General features: G+C 36.9%; 1 protein-coding gene across 11 annotated transcripts in view; it reads left to right on the top strand.

Moving 5' to 3' along the window:
• The first annotated feature begins 4,288 nt into the window (after positions 1 to 4,288).
• The window catches only part of LOC129246049 (cell adhesion molecule Dscam2), a 244,335-nt gene continuing 223,594 nt past the window's right edge, over positions 4,289 to 25,029 (top strand). For all 11 annotated transcript variants that reach the window (XM_054884561.1, XM_054884562.1, XM_054884564.1 and 8 more), the window contains exon 1: positions 4,289 to 4,565. The gene's annotated coding sequence lies outside the window, so the exon portion shown is untranslated. The remainder of the gene's footprint in view (positions 4,566 to 25,029) is intronic.

The raw sequence follows: 25,029 nt of genomic DNA, 5'->3' as shown, positions 1-25,029 counted from the left end.
CAGACCCATTCGCTTTGCCTCTTTATCCAGTTTGGAGAAGGCAGAACTACTAGCGTGGTTGTTAAGGCCGATGATGTCAATATCATCGGCATACGCCAGCAATTGTACGCTCTTATAAAAAATTGTGCCTGAGCGATTAAGTTCTGCGGCTCGTACGATGCTCTCCAACATCAGGTTAAAGAAGTCACACGACAGCGAGTATCCCTGTCTGAAACCTCGTTTGGTATCAAACGGCTCGGAGAGGTCCTTCCCAATTCTGACGGCGCTGCTGGTGTTGAGCAACGTCATCTTACATAGCCGTATTAGTTTTGCGGGGATACCAAATTCAGATATCGCGGCATACAGGTAACTCCTTTCCGTACTGTCGAATACAGCTTTGAAGTCGACGAAAAGATGGTGTGTGTCGATTCTCCTTTCATGGGTCTTTTCCAAGATTTGGCGTATTGTGAATATTTGGTCGATGGTAGACTTTTCAGGTCTGAAGCCACACTGATAAAGTCCAATCAGTTGGTTGACGGTGGGCTTCAGTCTTTCACACAATACGCTCGATAGAACCTTTAGGCGATATTTAGAAGACTAATCCCGCGGTAATTGGCACAAATTGCAGGATCGCCCTTCTTTTGGATTGGGCAGAGCACACTTAAATTCCAATCGGCAGGCATGCTTTCATCCGACCATATTTTGCATAGGAGCTGATGCATGCACCTTACCAGCTCCTTGCCGCCATGTTTGAATAGCTCAGCCGACAGTCCGTCGACGCCCGCGGCTTTGTTGTTCTTTAGCCGCGTTATCGCTATTCTCACCTCGTCATGATCGGGTAGCGGAACGACAATTCCGTCGTCAACGATTGGGGTATCGGGATCTTCACTTTCTCGATGACATGCGCAGATGTCACTGTTTGATAGGTTCGAGAAGTGTTCCCTCCATAATTTAGATTGCTCTGTACGTCAGTCACCAGTTCGCCGTCTTTGTTCTTACAGGAAAACGCCCCGGTTTTAAAACCTTCTGTAAGCCGCCGAACTTTCTGATAGAATTTTCGGGCGTAGTTCCTGTTCGCCAGCATCTCAAGCCCTTCGCACTCACGTATTTCGGCCTCTCGTTTCTTTTTTCGGATAATACGTCTCTCTTCCTTTTTCAGCTCTCTGTAGCGATCACACATGGCTCGCGTTGCGCCAGATCGCAGCGTGGCTCTATTATTAAATATATAATATAATATAAATATATAATGCATATATTAAAATAAAAAATATATTTAATACAAATAGAAAAAACATGAGTCATCAATCAAAAGTAAAAAAAAATTTGATATCTTTACAAGTTCGTTGCTTCAGTCTTTTGCTTGTATACAAATTGTTGTTGCTCCTTCGTTGTGACCTTCATAAGACCACAATAACAAAGAGGCAAGAAAATATGAAATGAAAAATGGTTTGCTGACTCATTTACTACATTTAAAATGCAGTAAAAAGCGCAATTTTCCACCCCATCGACACAAGCTCGCTTTATACATACATACATATCTATGCATGTACATATATACATATGTATATATGTATGTGTGTACAATCAGCGCATTACAAGCAACTCCACTAGTGTTCGGCTCCATGTGCACGCATGAGTCATTCAATCCTATGCATGTATGCGCGTGCACTCAACATGTCTAGATTTGTTTGGTTTTAACACCACAAATGTGAGTAATCAAAACAAAGGGGCCGATAATTAAGGTAAATAAACAAAAACGTCAGATAGCCGGTTGAAAATTACCCAAAACAAATAGACTGTTTTGCGCAAACTCGGGTTGCGTCGAACTTATTTCCCCTCAGTGTGTCGAACGAATATTTGTTTGATGTTTTGTGTTTAGTGCATTTTGTTTGTGTTGCTACATGGTTGTTGTTCGAGCAAATTTTGTTGGGGACTTCAAAATGTTTGTAAATTCTATTTGAAAGATTTTTTTGAGAAAAATTTTAAATACGTAGAGGGAGTAAAACTGAACAATTAATGAATATGGCAATTCACAATTAAGTGATAATGGCATGAATAAATGGAATATGAAAATTATGTTATGTTGCCATGGCAATCTGCTAAAGTCTTATTGCCGGCTTGTTTGTAATTAATTATGAGATTCCCTAATTTAATATTCTTTTTTTATGGAAAAAGTTTCTCGTTGAAAGGAGGTTAGTAATGGTTATGGCCTTTTTTCGTCTTGTTCGAGGATCCTTTTTAAAAGGTTATATCTATAACTCGATAGAAAATTAAATTTTAGGAAGCTACCTGGAAGCTAAAGTCGTTAGCTGAAATATAAATATGTTATTCGTGTCCAATGTCCAAAAAGTCCGGCCAGACCCGGATGCCTAACGGAGGGTTAAAATCGGTTGCAAAAATGTTTTGAAAACAATTAATTTCATAATTGGAATTTTAAAACCAATCGAGGACCTTCTGAAAAAATACTTCTTTTCTTATAAGAAATGTTAACACAAAGTCTCTTCGATACAAAATTATTCAAAGCGGCAGTTTTTAAGGATGCCAGATAGAACCATACTTCTAGTCACCTGTCCTTTGTTAAGAGTTTGGTCAACCACTCCTCCTACTTATTAGCTCTAAGGGATCTGATGTTGTTCTACGAATGAATGAATATAAAGATTTCTTTCGAATTCACAAGGTGACACAAAATTAATCACCCTATCCGAATATTTATAATTTTTAATCAGCTCACGGTCGAACAGGTGTCCGAGTACTCGTTGCTTATACGCCCGGGCTGTTCGAGAATACGCGAATGGAAGCGAGAGCTCTAAAACCAAATATAAAATATTTAATAAAAGATAAACCTTGAGCTGGTAGACACCCTTCTTCCCGAATCCTATTTCACGAAATCCTTTTTCCCGACAACCGGTTTCCCGACAGATATTTTCCCGAATCTAATTGCCCGACAACTTTTTTCCCAAATAATATACAATTTCCCGACAACCTTTTTTTTCTTTGTTTAGACATTTTTATATTATATCATTCTTTATTGTTGTCATGGTAATAATATCATATAACAAACCTTCAGTTTTGTTTATAAACTTGTAATTTAACATTTCGAATCAAAATATTTCTTCAAACTTCTTAATTCTATAAATATGAGATTATCGTGAAATAGCGTATATTTTAGAACATAATCAAGATGCATGTTAATTTTATGTTTTCGGGGTCGCTGATTACGAATTTGATCTTAAAATTTTGAAAATCCACCCCCTTCCACCCCTATTGGCCACCCCCTCACGTGAAATAGCGTATATTCTAGAACATAATCAAGATGCATGTAAATTTATATGTTTTCGGGGTCGCAAGGTAGCAAGTGGTAGCAGCTGAATCTTATTTTATTCAGTAACCATTATTTTTTTGAGTAACCTTTAATAGGTTTCAAAGCAGCATATGACGGCGTTGTATTACTATACAGTTTGAAAACTCAAATTTTATAAAAAAAATTGCGAAAAATGTATCTACTTATTGCTGCAGCTAAAAATTTTGTGTCGAGGTATTGATATGTACTAAAGATTTCTCGTATTTTACTAACCTTCCGAAGATGATTCCATTTGGTTTTGTTCAATTTACTCCATTACAAAATCTTTCAAATGTGTACAACTTTCACTATTCATCGACAGTAATACGATGCTCAAACGAAGGCCACGTTGCGACTGAAAATACAGAGGATACTACTCAAGGCATTACTGTAGCCAACCCAAAGACAAAAAAACTCTATCTAGAAACTTTTTTTTTCGACTTTTGGCCAGCGTTTTGGGAATCGGCTTCTTCGAATCGGCCGAATGGATACAAACCGCTTCGGTGCGGTACCAGTAGTAGTAGTAGTGGTAGTAAAGAAAGGCCTCATCTGCGTTGGAAAGACCAGGCGGCGCGAGAAAGAAACGACTGGCGCGCTTTGCTAAACTCGGCCAAAATCGCGCTAATCAAGAAGAATTATTACAAATTGAGATATTTCCTGTCACTTTGTGCTTTAAGTGGCAAATATTTTTAAGTCGATATATGTGAAGATACATAAATAAATTTGCATAGTTCGGGATTATTACTAAATAAATTTCTTATCGGAAACTGTAGTCACTACTCGCTACGAACCTTCGAGCATGCATGAATCTAACTCAAATTGGTTGCATGTTGTAACAAATTTCCCCCATAAGTGTTGGCGTGTTTGCACAAAAGCAGCAAATATACTACACTTTTATTGCAGGCAATAGCAGGCTTCAGCTAGCACCGTTCGATTTACTGGATTCAGTTAGCGTTTGGATTTGTTCGGTAATAAAGGGCCGCGCGTCGTCACGTTTTACTGTACGTTTAGGGAGTCTGTGAGTGTTTGTCAGATTGTGTGCGTGTGTGTGAATCAATCACACAACCACACCAACAACCCCCAGACAGTGTATCTACTACAATAACAACAAAAATAAGAACAACGACACCGAAACGACGAATACAAATAGCAATCAAGCGAAACCGGTTCCGGTGCTACGCGTTCGTTTGGTGAATTGTGTGCGTGTGCGCGACACACATCTACACAAACCTAAGTGTAAAATTTGGTTGGTGTGTTTTTTTGGCAATAATTTAATTGATAGAAAATTGTTAGTTTATTTACATAGTTTGGCGATGTTTTGTGTGGAAAAAAAGTCGAATAATAGTGCATTAAGTGTTGTGAATATTTAGGAGTTCTAATCATAAAATGGTGCGTGCTTTGTGCGCAAAGTTAATTCGAAATTAGGAAAAGTTCCAAGATGCTGTGCCGAGTGCTGTGGTGCGGCGCTGTGTGTATAGTTCGGAAAGAGCCACCCCCGTGGATTAGTGGCCTCTTTGCGACTGCACACCGCGCCCTGCAGCAACAGCCCATTTTGTATTTGACTGGCGAAGATTGTGTCAATCATGAATGAAATATATAGTTAATGCATGCAGAGTGTTGCAGAAATCAGCAAAAATTATAAAAAGGTGGGTTTAAGTGAAGAAGATTGTTGAAATATTCGCCTAAGCAAATTCTTTTTTCTTATTTTGCTGGGGCGGCTAGCCTTTCTAGCAGCCAACTTACATGTCGCCATTTTCCTACAAATTCTATAATCGCCTCACTGTAAACGTAATCTAAATTGAATAAACAATTTATTGTGTAAATTTTAAGTGAAAATGCATATTATCCATGCGCTATCGCAGGCCACGCTGGAGTTTCGTTGCTGAAGTCTCAGCTATCGATTTTTCGCTTCACTTTTTCGCCAATTTTCCATGCGGCTGCCAGCAAGCAACGAATTTCCACAGCAACACCCTTGTCTTCCTGTACGCTCCAAGCATCTCCAATCCCTTGCTTTTACTGAAACACAAATGTATACACAAACATGCGTATAAAAGGGTGTGTACTTGTGTGTTTTCGACTGGAGTGTTTGAAGAGCAAAAATATTTTATTGCCGTTGAATTTTTTGGGTGCGGTATCTTTTATCTTAGAAAAAACAACAAAATATCTATTCCTGCCTCTTAAAAAAGTATCTATGCTGAAATCTAAAGGATTTTCTGCCTTTAGAAATACACATTTTCTTATTCGCATAGATTTTTCATTTATAAATTTGCATTTGAAAATTTGAATTTGCTTTGTGAATATTCGTTTTGACTGCAAATTAGTTTTTTTTTCGTTTGTATAAAGCAATTAAATGCGCATGTCCTGCATATACACACATGTATCGTTGAGAAAATGTCAAATTGCAACTGTCAAAATCTGAAGACGAAATGGGTGGCATATACCAGCCATCCCTGTTTCGCACACTGCCACATGTTGCAGTGACCGATTTGCCATATTTTTGCTGAGCAGGCTAGTGCGACTACTTTGGTCCTTTGATTTTCAATTTCGCTAACTTTCATGTACATGGTAAATAATTTATAGTTTGGTGCAAAATTTTATTTTAGATTTTTTTTTCACTTTCCAAAGATACGGCATAATTTCGCAATTGCGGTACGACAAAATCAAACTTTTACCAAAATTACAAGGTTTTGGCCATAGATTCTGGAAGAGTAGACAAAAAATAAACGTTTATCAGCGATTTGAAAGCTTACGTCTTATTTTAGGTGGTCCCAGTTTTCATCCTTTTACACATTTTATGATAATTCAGTATAAAAAAGTATGTGATTCTTACATTTCATACATATTCAGGGTGGCGCATAATTAATCACCCTATCATAAAATTTGAGTTTTTTCAAATGGCGTCGTACGTCATATTGGACACTAGTAAACAACACAGCTACAGTATACAAAAATAAAGATTTCCATCACTCAAATCATTTATTTATATTTTGTCAAAAAGTTATTCAAAAATAAAGTTGGATGATTAATTTTGCGCCACTTTGTATAATGTGTTCCACAGTTTTATAAAAAAATTATAGGGAACATTATTGTGGAACATTTATTTTCCTAACTTCTCCTTTTTTATTAATTAACTAACGGAAGATTCATTAATTTGTTAAGCAGTTTAGCTGTTGTGAACAAATAGACAAGCAGTGGAGTGCGTAAAGGTCAAAATAAAGATTTCCATCGCTTAAAATCATTTTTTATTTATTAAAAAAGTTATTCAAAAAACAAACAAAAAAAAAAAACAAATGATGACTAATTTTGTGCCACCTTTTGTAATGTGTTAAACAGTTTTATATAAAAAGGATGAGGAGCATTTTTGTGATATATTTCAGCGACATATGCTGCAACATATGTTGCTGTCTCTTTTGCGGGGAATGGCCAAAAATATTGATAACAAAAGGATATAGCGGATTAAAGTGAACAACAACAATTTTTTTTCACAAAATTCTAGAAACTTATCTCTCAATACACTTAAGCACAAAATTCAGCATAAACGCCAGAAATAAGTAAAATAAAAATAATAATAAATTCACAAATCTTAAAGTATTCGGACTTCTTTGCTGACTAGGGTTTGCAGCTAGGTTCTTAAAGAGAACTTATGTATGTATTTTTTATTTAAAATTAGTAAAATTGAAATTTGGAAACTCTGCAACGTTTCCAGTTCAAGCCTCTACCCACCCTGGTAAACACTCCTAGGTATGTGACCAATGCCTAAATTCATCGGTACCCGAAAATTCCTTTAATAAAAGAGGAAATAAAAAATTTAACCAGCAAATTTTCAATCACTTCCAAATAAACTGGCCTCTACTCTCAGGTCACCATTGCGTGTGTTTTTACAGTTGAAGAGGAAAACACCGATCCAGTTTATCTAAAAGCTACCCATAAAATGTTTAATTTGCTTACTAGAAAGGATGTTTTACAGGAATTATACCTTTAATACTCAAATTAATGTCACTTTTTAAATGAATTCAGATATTTGTAAAAGTTTAAATTAAATAAAAAATAAAATTCTTACAATTATAGGATAGGATTTCTTTTTCTTACACACATAGGATTTTCCTTTGAATTCAGACTTCCTAGACAATATTTATTTGAATTTAAATTAGGTCATTATTTTTGGTGTTAATCTGAATTGTTCTCTACTACTACTTTGCGTGTCGCTACGTAAATATGAAAAGTTCTTCAAAAGTTCACTTGGAATTAAGAAATCAAGAAATGTTAACACTTTGTGAAACCTATCAAACAAAAAGTTAAAAGTATAGCTAAAAGAAATTTGTATAGCTTTTTTTGTTTAATAATTTTACGAATATTTATAGCCGAATATATAAAAGAAACTCCTTTCTATGCTATCTAAAGCGATTAAAGTCCAAAATCACATGGGGTTTCCGACCTGTCATGATGAAAATTTCTTAATAGTCAAGCATATATATATATGTATATATAATATAATTGGCGCGTACATCCTTTTTGGGTGTTTGGCCGAGCTCCTCCTCCTATTTGTGGTGTGCGTCTTGATGTTGTTCCACAAATGGAGGGACCTACAGTTTCAAGCCGACTACGAACGGCAAATATTTTTATGAAGAGCTTTTTCATGGCAGAAATACACTCGGAGGTTTGCCATTGCCTGCCGAGGGGCGACCGCTATTAGAAAAATGTTTTTCTTAATTTTAGTATTTCACCGAGATTCGAACCAATGCTCTCTCTGTGAATTCCGAATGGTAGTCACGCACCAACCCATTCGGCTACGGCGGTCGCCTATAGGCGTCAAGCATATAGTAGCTGCAAAAACGACGAGGAAGAAGAAACGATCTCTCGCCTACACTGCTAGTGTTCCTCATTTTCCAGGAGCGGACTTCAGCATCTCGAGGTCTCACATTTACTCTCCAAATCAAATAGAAGATACAGATTTAAGAGGATGCATGAGATAAATCAAGAGCAATGTATGCTTCAACGGGGTATAGTTTAGCCAAATGTAGCATAAAACGGACCACCGTCTTTAGACTATGTGTGTTGCGGTATCTAGTGCTGTCAACTGAACTTAACCCTCAGTTGGACACCTTTTTTAAATTCTTCGGTTCGGCATGCGGGTCTGGACTTTTTCGTCCTGTTCTTGTATCATTTTTAAAAGGTTTTATCCATAAATCGATGGAAAATTTAATTTTATGAAGCTACCTGGATGCTCAAGCCGTTAGCTATATTATAATAGAAATATGTCAAATTCACGTTCAAAGTCGAAAAAGTATGGCCAGAAAAGCTAGTTGGAGTACGGAAACATGGAATAGGTGAAAATTTTAAAGGTTAAACCTTACAGATTAAGCCGTTCTTCGATAATATTTCAAGAATGGAAACCGCTAATTGTTAGGAGAAATTCTGCAAAAGTATAGAAGAGCGATTCGTTATAAAAAACGAGCGGTCGTTCGTCAACTCGAGTTGAAATGAGCAAAAGTTAGAAAATTGAAAAATACAAGATGCCATTTGCTAGAGAAAAAAACCAAAAAAGTACAGTACGTCACAGAAAATAGCGATTAGTTGTGAAGTAGCCCAAATTTTCAAGACTTCTGGTTAGTTTCCAAAAGTCGTAATATTTGGGGGTCTAATAGATTGGAGGCTAGCTCTTCTTTCTTCACTTTTTACGATTTGGAGAGCTCGACAAATCCAATTTTCGGAGGGGGTAAAAAATGGGAGAAGTGTATCTTTCTAAAAGGGGACTATGTTGAAAAATAAAAAAAATTCTTTTTGAAAAAATGGTGTCTTCATTTCTAACACGGCTACCTTATTGAACCCTCCTGGTACTCATGCAAGTTTATTTCATATTTTCTTCTATTCAACTTACGCACTAACCTAATTTCATAAATCAGCTCACACCCACTAGTGTTTCTCACAGTGTACTCGTCATCACTCGCCACCAACACTTTGGCCTGTCAACATGCATTTTTAAGTGTAGGTACTTTTTTAGAAGTGATTTTTCTTTTTTACTGGCAGCATCATAGTTTGTCGGCACTTGGTGATATTTGTAGGTATATGGTAAATAATTTTGCTGACTCGTTGTTATTGTAGTTGCTATTCGCATTATCCTTGCACGACATAGGATATTAACCCTCAGCAAGCTAGACGCGCTGCCAGGCAGATGTGCCAACATTCGGGCAGTCAGGCAGACTGCTGGTGGCAAATACAGCCAGAGCAAGTGTTGTCGTGGATGCTGCTGTTGCCATTTGGTGGATAGTTTTTACTTGTTATATTGCTGTGCATCATTCTTTGTGCTGTCAATGTTTTATAGAAGGTCCCGTTGCTGTTCAACTACACACATACATACACACTTGTGCACTTCATCGTTTTTGTCGCTATTGTTCCATTATTTTTATTACTTACATGCATAAATAGTTGTGCTACAGCAACCCGCTTTATTCAGCTTATTTTTGTTGGCATTCTTCTTTAACATTTCGGCATTTTTCTTGCTATGTGTATGTGTGCAATAGCTCTTAAATGGATTCTTATTTTTATGTGTGCACTCTAGTTTCAGGTTATTTTTATTTATTCACCATGCAGCGCATCCTTGTTGTACTTTTGCCCCTGATTCTTCAACTCATTCTCTGTTTTGCTGCTACTTTTGGGTTGGTTGATTTTTTTCTTCGTTGTTGCTTTTGTACGTTAAGCATCCTGTTGCTAAGTACATGCGAAGGATGTTTTTTGTATGCATCACTTGGGTACAATTCGGACGCAAGAATGAGCCCAAATGTAGATGTAAATGGATATATGTACATACATACAGATATGCCCTTTAAATTTTGGTACCCACATGTTGAGACAAAAGGAAAGAATCGACCATGAATTGGAAATGAACTGCTACCTCACCTAGATACGTGCGTTTGTAGGCAAGTCTGTGTAAATTTTTATTACAAAACAGGTTTCAAGGAATTCGAAACGCTAAAATACAAAGAAAAGTAGTTCATCAGAGAATTTCACTCTGCGTGGTGAAAAGTCATCCTCAGGGGAGAAATATATTTGCATTCATTGTGAATATTAAGATTTTTGTTTCAATTAGCTTGCAACCTTGTAATTACTATAAAATCTTCAAAATCTCTGCGACTTCATGCTTGATTGTGTTTAACAGAAATCGTTGTTCACTGTACTCATTTTTGAGACTAATTTTGGCTGCTGAGTGCGCAGAGTTCTCTCATGTATCATTAATTCTGTCAATATCGTAAAAAACATCTGAATACTTTGATCCCAATGTGGAATGAGCGGCCGCCGTAGCCGAATGGGTTGGTGCGTGATTACCATTCGGAATTCACAGAGAGAACGTTGGTTCGAATCTCGGTGAAACATCAAAATTAAGAAAAACATTTTTCTAATAGCGGTCCCCCTCGGCAGGCAATAGCAAACCTCTGAGTGCATTTCTGCCATGAAAAAGCTCTTCATAAAAATATCTGCCGTTCGGAGTCGGCTTAAAACTGTAGGTCTCTCCATTTGTGGAACAAGATCAAGACGCCCACCACAAATAGGAGGAGGTGCTCGGCCAAACACCCAAAAAGGATGTACGCGCCCATTATATATAAATATATAATGTGGAATGAGCTATTCTTAAATCCTCTGAATGGCGCGGAATAAATTGATTTAACTCAATTTGAACGGAAACACTTACAGCTGCAATATTTTCCGCACAGACCGGTGAGTTCCCTTACTGGCACAGGAACTCTCAAGAGTGAATCTACTGAAAATATTCACTTAAGTAATAAGCTAGCGACGTACTTTCTTCCAAAAGAGAATCCAGGTATCAGTTTGTCCTTATATGTACATATATAATTGGCGCTTGCACTCTTTTTCGGTGTTTGACCGAGCTCCTCCTCCTATTTGTTGTGTGAGTCTTGACGTTTTCCATAAATGGAGGGACCTACAGATTTATGCCGCCTCTGAACACCAGAGAGTTTTTTATAAGGAGCTTCATTATATTACAAATACACTCAGAGGTTTGCCGTTGCCTGCCAACGAGTGACCGCTACTTGAAAAAAAAAACAAAGATGTAGCCAATGTCAGACGGTTACCGGCTCGCAGCGAATTTGAAAGAATCAGCTGATTGGCTGACGGAACCGGGGTCATGGCAGCGGTTTGTTTACGAGAAAACTAAGATTGTGTTGGTGATATACGAACTTGTTGCTTTATTGCCGTCTGAACAATGACTGATTGGACGAGTGTGTGAATACGTGTGAAATGAGCGGGCAGAATTCTTCTCCCGAGTAATAAAGTGGCAGTCATTCGGTTACGGCGGCTGCCCCATAAAATAATTATATTAAGAAAATATTCACTTACTGGGTCGGTTATTACGCTAAAAATTTCGGGATTAACATTTATCGCCAATATTGTCATCCCTAATTCCCCCCCTTTTGACGTCCTTATTTCGGTAAATTATACAGAGCAAGTATTTACAAGTATCGAAGCACCATTATGGCACTAAAACATTTCCTTATAGGGCCTTGGCGTGTGCAAATCAGATTTTCATTGAAGACGTTATTATTCTCACGCTTTTCGAACTATTAATATTGATGTAAAAACCTAGTTCATTTATGTTTTTAGCACAATCTCTTAGTAACATCGTCATACAGGTTAGTTGAAAAGTAAGAGAGCAAAAATAAAATGATGTAAATTTGTAAATGAAACTCGTTTTTTACTCAATATAATCCCTTTCAATTCGACGAAAATTCGTAAAATTCCTGTAATCTGTCGAGAGTAAACAGCTGATTTTCCCATAAAATCACCAATTGGCAAAAAAAATTGTATTTTCAGCTAATGCAAAATCCACATATATATCTTTTTTTGGGACTGCTGCTACCACACCTCGTGTGGATTCGCTTAAGCATCAGCAATTCTACGCCTGATCAAACTTGGGTTTTCAAAACCAATAGAATACTCTAGCTCAACGACTCATAGTGTTGTTGCATGTCTAAACTCTTATTGTTATGGTAAAATCATACACATTCATAAACAATGCTGGTGTGACAATCCTTGACCGCATATAAATCCGGGTCGTTCCGAGAACGTAAAAGCGACTGCCGTGGGAACGACGTATAAACTCTAAAACCCATCGATAGACACTTTTAACACTTTCAGCATTTTTTTATGAATTTTTGAATTGCTAATAAGGCATGCAAAAGGCATTATTCTATCTATTCAAATCATTCCCTTCTAAAAACCACTTGAAATAGCTTCTAAACAAAGAAAAAATTGGCAGAATGAAATGAAATTTTTTCCGTGCTTACCTAAAAGATGAACTATCGAAATGGCGTACAAGTTTTTTTTTCCTTTACTAGTTAATATGTATGAATTTCAATACTTTTCGACCGACCTGTACATATGGGAGTACTCGCACAGCCTCAAAACTAACGCCCGCGTTTTTTTAAATATATTTAGCTACAAATACACATAATAATAATCATCATAATTAATGTGAATTTGATTATACACTCAAAATTTGGATTGAGCGAACACTTAGAGATTTACTTTTATCGCCGCCTTAGGGCAAATGTCAGCTAGACGAAGCAATAAATGTGTTGTTGGTGGAAACATCAGCGGCAACAAATTACTTTACTTATCACTACAGCTGTAAATATAATTCAAAGGCGCGCCAACCATTCCAAACTGACAAATTGTCGGAAGGGCCAATAAAGTAAATTAAGTAAATGTAAATGAATTATTTGATAGTAAGCCGTCCTTTTTTTCATAACGAATGACTTTTCAGGTTCCGCAAAATAGTCATAAAATGAAAGAATATTAATTTATCGCCTATTTCCTTTCCACACAGTGAAGCTAATAAAGCGCGCCACTGAATTATTCTCCAATAAATTCCGATGCACATTGCAAACAGTGCTGACCACTATGCGCTTGACGAAGTACGAGTAATAAGTAAACAGTAGCCGAACAGTTAAGTTCAATGAAGTCAAGTACAAGTCAAGAAAAGCCGACCGAATCAACGACTATGGGTTCAGTCATGGCGACGACCAAGCCACACATCATTTCAGTTTTCGCCAGGCAGCGCATTTCGAGTGCACTTGAAACTTAATTAAATCCCAAAACAACTGCCTCCCTATAAAGAGGCGCAGCTGCGCGAGTTTGCCAATGCTCAGATGCCACTGGTTGTGCGTGTGTGTGTGTCCATTAATATATTAACTATAGTATAACAGTTTTTGTGCAACGCCAGGCCGGCAAATGCATATCGACATATGTACCAGTACGTACGAAATCTCTCTTCTGTCATCTACACACATACTCGTATGTATGCATGCAATGAGCACATCAGGCTCGACAATGGCTGTGCACACACACGCCTACATAGCATACACTACTAGTCCCTTTGTTGTCCAACCACAAATTTGTTCCACTCATTCACTCGCCGTCATTACTGAGCAGCGTCCGCTGCAGATGACATATGCCCATCAATTTCAGTAACTGCCAGTTCGCCACTATTCACGCTGCCATCACTTCGCCTCAGCTGTCCGTATGGATTTATATATTCTCTATACTTTCTATATTGTCCCCTCTCCGATACTACTCGTCGTATACTCTAAGGTTGTGTTGTCGTTTTTAAATTTAATTCAAGTGGTTTTTGTTTTGTTGCTATTGTTAGCTAGTCTATATACATATTCACTTACACACGTACTACGTAGGTATGCCTTGTCACACTATACAGTATGCGTGAATTAAGTTGTATTTGGCAGGGTTCTTTCCGCTGTTGCGCTAGTGGTGTTGTTTAAAATTTGCCTGAATTAGCATAGTACACCCTCCAAACGCTCAAACACAATGCGCCCTAAATTATAAAATTTATGTGAGTATACAACGGAGAGGAAGTCTGAATAATGCAAATAATCTCACGGCGCAAATTTGCTTTTGAATTTGATTGCGATTTTGGTGTTTGTCCCCATGTGAGTGCTTGAAATTCAGTTTTACACACATCAGTCAACGAATATTTTTTGCGTTTATTAAAATTCAATTTTGTTTTCTTCTTTGTATGTAAATATCGGAGAAAAATATGAAATATCATAATTTAATATTTGAATAATTGTATAGGGTATTTGGGAAAACCGGGTGAGTAATGAAATCTTGCACTCGAAACACTCGGTATAAAATTCATATGTGCATACACATAACAAGTTGGGTTCAGTTCCTGTGACACATTCCACTTTCTTTATAATTGAATGCCACTTAAAAGATGTAAATAATTTGTCGTGGATTTAGTAGCTCTAATTGAAACCAAAATAATAAAAACTCAATGAGCAGATTACCGCACCCAGGCTTTCGAATATCATTTAAACATTGAGTATGGCCCGCGACATCATCCATACAAAAAATAATTGCCATGCCAATTATCTAACAGTTTTTAGTAAAAAAATTCATTCCAACAATATTTCTGTTTGTACTATCTTATTTTTTTCGTTCACTTTTTAATATTTGAAACTTAAGCGGTCCCGGTGGTCTAGAACTCGAAAATTTAGGGTATTTTCAGGAGTTTTTAATCAGTATAACTGTAGTTATGTCCCGTACTAGAATGAAAAAAAAAAATTTGACAAAAGGGCTCGGTTTTGAATTTGAAACCCTAAATTTCGGGGATTTTTAAGTTTTTTAATAAAAAAAAATACGAAATAATTAAAATACCTGTATGATTGTGGAACGAGCGATAGCCATTGATGTTGTGAACAACAATTAAAATTTCAGACGATTCGGCTGAAAAGTTTTTAGTTTTTTTGACAACACCAGACCGAAAAAAGTCGTTTCGAGATAAATGAGTATAAAGTTTGAGGTGCGGGAGCGCGTGGATCGCTCTCTACCTAGTTAATGGGCTATAGAAGCTATAGTATTGGAAATTTCCGCATGAAAATTTCACAGTATATTCTTAAGATACCATACTTTCGAAATATCGAAAAAACAAAAAATCGATATTTTTTTAATTTCTAGACCACCGGGTCCCCTTAAACTTTGCGCCTGACCATTAAATTTCAATTGACAAACAGCTGATTTTTATTTTGCCGACTACCGATCAAATCGGTACAGTGGCGCTTCGTTATTTGGTGCTTAGGCACTTTCGTTGGATTTACAAAAACAAAATATATGTAAAACAGCTAAGTAAAGTAACTCTATTCTCGCATCAATTGTAGCCGATAGCCACCTTAAGTGATTGTTTCTCATAATTTTTTCCCTATTATTAATAAGGCAAATAAACGCGTATAATATTTTTTTTATTAATGTCTTTCCCCACTAGCCAAACAAACCGGAATGTTTGCTTTATCCAAAATTTTTATTTGGGTTTGTAAAGCTGATCCGAAAATTTTCAGCCTTTACCTTTTTTGGTTGCTCATACGCAAGAATGCATATGTATAGGGTGGCCATGTAAAATTTGCTTTTTGAATTGGTTATAAAAAAAAACTAATCAATATTTTTTCAAACTTTTTTTTTATTTTGAAGATTAAACATTGTCATTTATGAATGAAAAATAATATCGTTCAAATGACTGCCACGACTGGCTTTACAGTATGCCATTCGATCAACCCAATTTTTAAGCACATTTTCGATTGTTTGGGTTCCAATTTCATGAATGGCAACTTCGATTTCGTGTTTTAAAGCATCAATCGTCTGTGGATGGTTCACATAGCATTTGTCTTTAACGTCTTTTTGTCCTCACAAAAAATAGTCCAACGGGCTTAATCACAGCTCCGAGGCGGTCAAAAGTTCGAGTGTAACTTTGGCAGTGTGACAAATTGCACCGTCCTGTTGAAACCAAATGTCGTCCATGTCATCCTCTTCAATTTTTGGAAACAACTCGTTGAGCATGTCACGGTAACGCTCGTCATTTACTGTAATCGCGGCTCCTCGCTCATTTTCGAAAAACAATGGCCCGATGATGACGCCAGACCAAAAACCGCACCAAACAGTGACTCGTTGTGGATGCATTTGCTTCTCTACACTAACGTGTGGATTTTCTGAGCCCCAAATCCGACAATTTTGCTTATTGACGTAGCCACCGATGTGAAAATCAGAAAAGAAGAAGAAGACTCACCACTTTGGAAATAGGTTTTCAAATTTCAAACCTTTAAGTAAATTATGAACACATTTGACATGTCATTTGTGTTACTATTCTCAAAAAAATAGGTGGTTCAAAAAGCAAACGCTATATGGTCCACCCGTTATGTATATGTGTATATAATATATCCCAAATTTCAATCTTCATTTCTCCTGCTTGCTATGCATCTCTTTCAAAATTATTTTCTGCGTTGCTGCATACCAAAAGCAGTCGTAAATGCATGCATACAGGGATATTTTGTCAATAAATTGTCACGCATAGTCAGTCATCAAACTAGCGTCACACTTCAAAACAAACAACAGCATTCCAATTGCTTATTGGCTAGTACATCCCTTCAAGCTTGCTACGTAAGCCGTAAAAACGCACCAACCACCCACATTAAAAAAAGCAACTCTCACACTTGCGCTAGGAGTCTACTCATCTACGCCCGCCCTGAGGCAACACTGAGGCGGAAGTCACGAAAAATAACGCATTGTCTGCATTGTTATTCTTGTTTTTTTTTGTTTTGTTTTTGTCTATTTTTTTTTGTCGCTAACGTCCGCTGCTTTTCATTTTCTTCTATGTCTTATTGCTAAGTGCTTGTCAAAGCCGATTGCGTGCTTGTTGTTGTTTTAAGTTAAGTATTGTTGGTGCTTTTGTTGCTTTCAGGGCATGACATATGAAGTGGCATTAAATGCCACTGGCTGTGCGCTTTGTACGTAAGCCTTAAAACAAGGGCCAGTGACTTGCGGACCGCGCGAGCATTCCACGAATTTTTCAAATTACAAACTTTTACAACCTCTATAGTTCATAATAATTCTTTTTGTTTTTTGTTTTTAGATTTTCTTATTAATATATTTTTTATCCCACACGTTGTACGCGCTTTTTAGAGTCACTGCGCTTTGACCTTTTACATAATCCCGCTATAGATATAAATGTATGCATTTCATTTTTATTGCTATGTAATTTTAGTTTCTATTACATGAAGCGCTTTTGTTGTTGTTGTTACTGGAAAAACAACAAATTTTAAATGCGACTAATATTTGGTAGTCTTTGTTGTTTATTTTCAGTGAAGTTTGGCACCAATCTTTGGCGAATTGAAATAAAATGAAAAATATAGAAAACTTAATTTAAAATAAAAAAATAACTTCAATACGGGAGCATACATTTACAATATATTACATACAATACATACCTAAAAGTATATACATGCATATGTATATTTGTATTTATATATTTACGGAAGCATCTAAATGCACTCCCTTTGCATTGTAGTTAAATTGAATGACACGCGTCAGCTGCGTGCCTCGCCTAAGTTAACTAACGGAAATGGTAATACAACGGATTACTTTTATGAGTAACTGATTATTCAGCTAAAGCTCGTGCGTGAAACCGGTTTCAACCCTACTGCAATACTCATATTTTAAATGTTGAAATAGTAGGCAGAGCTCAACAAGAAACAAATCTAATTAATAACCGTGCGCATGCGCTAGACGTTGTCCACAGAGTTTAATGAATCGAGCAGCGTAATTTGATCATACGACGGGATTAATCAAAAAAAATTAAGTGTATATACCAGGCGCATATTTGCAGAGAAATGTCATAGACCAAGTCATGGTGGCGCAAAATTAATCATCCATTTTTTTTTAATAACTGTTTTACTAAATAACACAAAATAGGATTTAGAATGATGTAAATCTTTATTACGCTTTCCATTGCTTGCCTGTTTCTCTGTATGCTGCAGGTTTTGCATTCTACTGCGGTTCACAAGTGTCCAATATGACGCCATTTTGGAAAATTATACATCTTCGGATTCGATGATTACCTTTTAACAAAGATATGCGTTTTTCACATAAGCCGTTTATCCAAATGAATGTAGATATTTAGCAGTATCACATTGCGCGTACGGTCTAGTGGTAGCAAAGATATAAAAAAAAATATCTAGAATTATGTCAACTCAAAACCTGATTATGTTAAATGCACACATAATGCCTCTGCATTCTCTGTGGACTCTCACGGGAGAAAGCATTCAAAAAGTTAGCGACAACCGTGAACGGCTATCCCGCTTTCAGTGAGTTTGGTAGAATCATTTGATTGGCTGACGTAAAAAAAAAATATTCTGTTCATTTCATTGTTGGTGTATTATTTTTCATCTTTATTGTTACTCACGAGCAAATTTCCCCAAACGCTCTTGCTTGCTTTTTCAATGGTTGCATCTCCCGGATGTCGCGGTCTTGTACTCTATTGTTATTGCTGTATTCTATAGTCTCTCAAACGTAGATTTTGAGTATTTTAAAAAGTAATTTATCAAGAGAAATCCTGAAATTCAGAAATTTTTAAATAAAGGGTGGTTAAGTTTCAAAGGCCGGTGTTGATTTTGAACAAAATACAATTTTTTTAGGAAATTATTGTCATTTCTCTTTATTATGATAATATTGGTATGGCTCAATTACGTATGGAACAAAATATCGGCCAAATTCCCGCCGCGGCCTCGGCGGCACACCTCCATCCGATGGTCCAAATTTTCGATGACGCTGAGGCATAATTGAGGTTCCATGCCGTTAATGTGCCGAATTATCTCATCCTTTTGCTCTTAAATTGTTGCTGGCTTATCGACGTACACCTTTTCTTTCAAATAACCCCAAAGAAAGAAGCCCAACGGTGTCAAATCACATGATCATCGCCGTGACGTAATAATCTCACCGTCATCAAATTTTTCGCGCAAAAGAGCCATTGTTTTGTTAGCTGCGTGACAAGTGGCACCGTCCTGTTGAAACCACATATCGTCCACATCCATATCTTCCAATTCGGGCCATAAAAAGTTCGTTATCATCTCACGATAGCGAACACTATTCACAGTAACTGCCTGACCGGCCTCATTTTGAAAAAATACGGCCCAATGTTGCCGCCGGCCCATAAACCGCACCAAACAGTCACTCTTTGTGGGTGCATTGGCATTTTTTGGCAATCACTCTTGGATTATCATTAGCCCAAATGCGGCAATTCTGCTTATTGACGAATCCACTGAGGTGAAAATGTGCCTCATCACTGAAGATGATTTTCTTCGAAAATTGGTCATTCACTGTTGCCATTTCCTGCCAGCATTCTGACCATTGACGACGCTTGAAATGGTCAAGAGGCTTTAGTTCTTGAGTCAATTGCACCTTGTAAGCGTGTAAATGCAAGTCTTTATGCATAATGTTCATCAACGACGAGCGTGAGAGGTGCAATTGTTGGGTACGACGACGAATTGAGGTGGACGGCTCTTCAATCACACTATCGCGAACAGCAGCAATATTTTCTGCAGTAGGAGCTATACGAGCATGCACTGGTATTTTTACATCTCCTACAGACCCGGCTTGCTCAAACTTTTGCACAATTTTTCCGATTGTACGCACATTTGGACGATTAAATTGGCCGAAAAAATCACGAAGTGCGCGATATGCATTTTGATTTGAACGCCCGTTTTCATAATAAGCTTGAATAACTTTAACACGTTGCTCGATTGTGTATCTTTCCATGGTCCAAATTGAATTAGTCTGAAATTGAAAAATGTGAAATGAAATGCAAGAAAAAACTTGACGTTTAGGTGTGGTTCACATTCAACATCGGCCCTTAAAATTTAACCACCCGTATAATAGCAACGAAGGTGAAGTATTTTCGCATTGTGATTGAGTATGCGCGGCAGTCCATCTATATGTAGACCTTTGTGCCTGTTTTTTTTTTACAAAAATTCACATTTTTACTGTCTGATGTGCCTGATTTGGCACCTTCAACTTTTACTTTTTTTAAAAAACTCTTTTGTGGTTGAGAGGAAGACAGAATGTGGCCTGCTAAAAGCCAAGCACCGGTCGATAGTCTAGAACAGCCATTCGAAAAGGTTTTTTTATAGCCCCCATTTATTTTATACATCTGTCCATTGACATTTAGTATGCTTTTTAACAATTTGGCCAGGATTCAAAAAATTTAATTAAAATCGCTCTATTCATTAGGAAGAAGGGTTTTTTGAATAAAATAAATTGGTTAACAAAAACGTTTTTGTTGTTCATATATAAAAACGTTTTGCGCATTTTAGAATGCTCCCTGTATTTTACAATAGTTTCAAAACAAAATTGTTTTAATTTTTTTATTTTATAGTTTCATAGATCAAAAATATACTTGTTTATATCTACTAATTTAACCCAAAGCTCTTTCAAACATAATATAATTAATAATAAAGTAGCTGAAGTGCTGTGCATCCAAAAAGCACACTCCTTAAAGCATAACGCCTAACCGCCTCTTTTCGGCTACTACATTCCATTTTTCAACGCCCAAGTTCTTTTGCACCTCGGCAAGCGGAAATTGAAAGACTGTTTACATTGGCACTACTGGTCATACTAGAGCACAGAGAAGACACACACGCACACACTAATACCTGCACGCTCCACTCACAGAGTTTTTTCGTTCACTTCAAACTGACGACAGCATTTCTCCAGCTACTTTACTTGCATGCCTCTGTAAGTGTGGCACGTCAACATTCATTGCAAGTGTTCCTGCTGTTTCACTCCACCACGAGGCGTTGTTGACAAGTGTGTTGTGCGATTTTAGGTTTAATGCGGATATTACATGAAGAGTAGCCAAGTATTGATTTTCTTGTAGCCTTTGACTGAGTAACTGACAAGCTACATATTTGCACTTTGCCGCATACAGCTACAAGCATTTGTTGGCGCTTTCTTTCGACGAAAACGAGCGGTAAAAACGTCAAAGAACGAAGAATTTTTCAAGTAGCTCTTGGCAATGTTTGATTTCGTATGCATTTTAAAGCACTCCAATATAGGTAATTGTGCTTTAGGCCTGAGCGATATCATTGCATAAGATGCTATGTGTTTAAATGAGGCGTTGGTGCTATCTATTGGTTTTATTTTATCTATTGAAGTAAATAATTTTAGTAGTCTAGCTATAGATTTAATTTTTGTAAGAAAAATCATCTGAGTTCCTGCGAAGTGACAGCTGCTAGCTGCTTTTTTATGCTTCTATTAAACCAATACGAAAAAATTTTAAATAAAAAATGTCTGTTGAAAATTCAAGTAAATCAAAAAGTATGTTATTTAGAAAGAAAAAAAATCCAGGTAATTTTTTTATGTTTTCCATTCATTTAGAGTGTCAATTAAAAATAAAATCTAAATATTTATCGGAATTAATTAAATCTTTTCCCGAGGCCCTCAAATAATTGCGGGCTACCCATATCGAGTGGAATGAGAAAAAAGTTGTACAATTAAAATGACTGCCTATAAAATGGAATGCCTCAAAGCATCCCTGTACATTAGAAGTCTAAGCATTTGCACTCTATCGTAAGCTAAACAGCCTTCTCTGTACTTCTTCTTCCAGATTTGGATCGTTATTTACCCCAATTGAATTTATATTAGAGTTATTGCAGTAGAATAAGAAAATCTTAGGACTTTGCACTTTCTTCTGAACTTTGCCGCAAAGAGCAGTGATTCTTTCTTGATCGTTATATGCGAGCGAAAATATTTAGAAGCACATCGAGTAAGTGTGGTACCGTTCACATCGTATCAGTGTCTCTCACGTAAGACTCTCTTTGAACTTGAACGTATTTGGATACATCGTCTCCATTTACTCATAATTGAATTAATTGACTTAGAATCCCTCTCTTAGCATTGATTTTGTCTTAATTTATGGCTTTCCACTTATTTCCTTTTCCCCTTACTTGCATGTATGTACGTCTTGTCTTCTTCAACTTACGAGTACACTTCTCCAAGTTTCCTCATTTTACTAGCACTTATTGCAGCAACCCTCTCCTGCTAATTGCTGTCGTTTAACCCAAAATGCATTGGTCTAAAAACAATTGTTTGAAACGTTCAAGTGACACTCGGAAAGGTGTGAGTCTGCGTGCGTTTACTGTTCAATCGCTCATTCAGATTTCAGCGCAGCAGTTGGAGGTGGAGCGGCGAGTGGCGGTAGAGATGCTTTGATGGGGGGTTGTTTGTATTGTTTAATGGCATTTTTTCCAATTCATTAGTAAATGAACATCTCTGTACGACGGTTTACACAATAAGTAACAGCGAGGGAAGTACTTGTTTGAAGTTGATATGAATTTTGTGATTTACAAAAAGCACACAAAGAAAAAAAACAAAAACCATGACAATTGGTTGACATTAATGTCAAATGGTTGAAGCATGTGCACGAGTGCAGTTTATGTGTGTTTTAAAAAATGTATTTATTTTTACATACACCCTGAGTTCTTTTGCTTACTTTACGAGCGAATTAGTTCATGCAATATGAGTTGTTATATAAATCTTTATCTTTAATTGGCCAAACGACACAGTCTAATTCATGTTGGGGAAATTATTGACGCTTTGTGAGAAGAAACTGAGAAACTTTGAGAGAGATTCATATTGCTCATATTCCTGAAGCTCTGTGTCCATATTTATAATTGAAACGCCAAATTTTCTCACTTCTCTAATATTGTTTTTTAACTTGACACAATTCCCAATTCTGTGCCTTGAGCAGCGTGCAACGCTCGTATCCAGAAAAGTGACCATTCATCCATCCTTTACTTTTTGACTCAAATAAGAGCAATGTTTGATATTCTTTCGATATTAACAATATTTGGCACTCACTCACTTGAAAGTATAGAAGTAAATTTGCACAAGATTCCGCGAAATCAAACACTAAGCTCACCTTGAAAAATTAATGAAATTTCTTAAATGAAGTGTCTTTTTTAGCATTTGCGGTACGTCCCGATGAATGCACGATTTTGATTTTAATTTCCTTAAAACGAGTATGGCGTTAGGTCAGGTTGAAATGGTTGTTGCCTATGTTGGACGAAAATCAAAAATTCGTCCTTTGTGATACCAAGGTATGGCGTATGGTGTGGCGTAGTATCGTCAAAAAAGTTCTTCTCACTTTGCCAAGGTGGACAGAATCTCGAGAAAAATGAGTTTAGTTCGAAGTGTGTGTGAGTGCACTTTTCACGGAGTTGCTCTTTATATTTACAATCTATAAGGGGTGGGTCTACCTCCTAGCACAATATTGTCGAGACATGTGCTAGGTTTCCTATCTGTTACACCTGTTCGTCGATGGGTCGTCTATGAACCGATGACATTGACTGGGAGCCGTTTATGGCGAAAGCAGATAATGCCGATGTTGAAATTTCTGGAGGAAGTGTTTTTTCAGAAAAAAACTATGTGCGTGCTCCTTTAAGACTGCCTATTTTGAATTGCTGGCTTTCGCACTGATGATCGTTTAAATTTCTTTTTCATGAGTGGGCGCCATTTAAGGTGAGAAGGGTTGTTGTCGATGATGAAATCTCTGACAGAAGGGGTTTTCGGAGAAGGCTGTTTGCGAGCGCTTTTCAGATTGCCTATTTTGAGTTTCTGGATTTCGAACTGCCGTTCGTTGAAACTTCTTTTTAAGGATTGGCAGCTGTTTAAGGTGAAAATGGTTGTTGCCGATGGTGGAATCTTTAGAAGAAGTTGAAAAATACTGTGAAGACTGCAGAAGTCTGTATGCGAGCGCTTTTCAGACTGCCTATTGTGAGTTTCTGGATTGCGAACTGCCGTTCGTTTACACTTCTTTTCGAGGATTGAGATGTTGTTAATGCTGAAAAATCTCTGAAGAAGTGCTTTCAGAAGAGGGTGGGTATTACAAGAAGTTCTACCTATTTTGAGTTTCTGGCAGTTTTTATTATCTATCTTATCTTTTTTTATTATTTTCTGGTATCTGGTCTACCAGATGCAGAATGCATGAAAATTATGAAAATCTACTATCGAAAATCTGAGGGTTCTGTAAAAGACTTTGTCGTAAATTTGTTTGCCGTCATGAAGAAACTTGTAGCAAAAACAAGGTCCATCATATAAGCGATTTAATACAAAAGTGGGCTTTTAGAATTTTTTTTCAACCAAGTCTAACATCTCTTTAGCCAAAATTTTAAATTTCAAAGCCGCATAGCCACAGCAGCTGGTGCTTAATATGAATAATAGTTAATAAAAATAATAATAAAAATAAGTTTCAAAAATTTTTTAAGGGTTTAAGGGTTGTGAGAATACCCAAAAAATTGGATTTTTTTTTGCATTTCATTAAATCATAATATTTTAAAAATATTTTGTGAAAATTTGAATTGAGTCCGACAAATACTTTTCGAGTTATTCAACAATTGGCAAAAACAAACAAAAACAAAAACTTTAAATGCCTTTTTCTCAAAACTATGTTTTTGAACTGGTGATCACTGTAACTTAAAAACCGCTTGGTAGGCTAGTTAGGTTTGGCAGCCGCATCGCACATAGAGACAACGATGCCACTTAGACCACGAAATGGGTCCGTTGTGAGCCGTGGGGGCTGGGCTACATTTCCCTTTCCATATTGAACCATCCTGAGCTTTTGACAAAGCGTAAAAGGTTGTTGATACCTAAAGTGTATAGATTATCTATATTCGTTAAAAAGGAGGATTTTAAAAATCGGTTCCTGCTTCTGGCTAGAGCTGGGCATGTGCAAAAAAAGTGTTGAATTGTTTCCAACTCCTCCTCATTTCTGCAGCTACGACAGAAATCATGCATGTAAACGCCTAATCTCCTTGCATGATTTCCAGTTTTATAATACTCTTGGACAGACGTAAATTTAG

The sequence above is a fragment of the Anastrepha obliqua genome, chromosome 4 (assembly GCF_027943255.1).
Source record: "Anastrepha obliqua isolate idAnaObli1 chromosome 4, idAnaObli1_1.0, whole genome shotgun sequence".
Taxonomy (NCBI): Eukaryota; Metazoa; Arthropoda; class Insecta; order Diptera; family Tephritidae; genus Anastrepha; species Anastrepha obliqua.
This window is presented reverse-complemented; position numbering and strand designations above follow the sequence as displayed.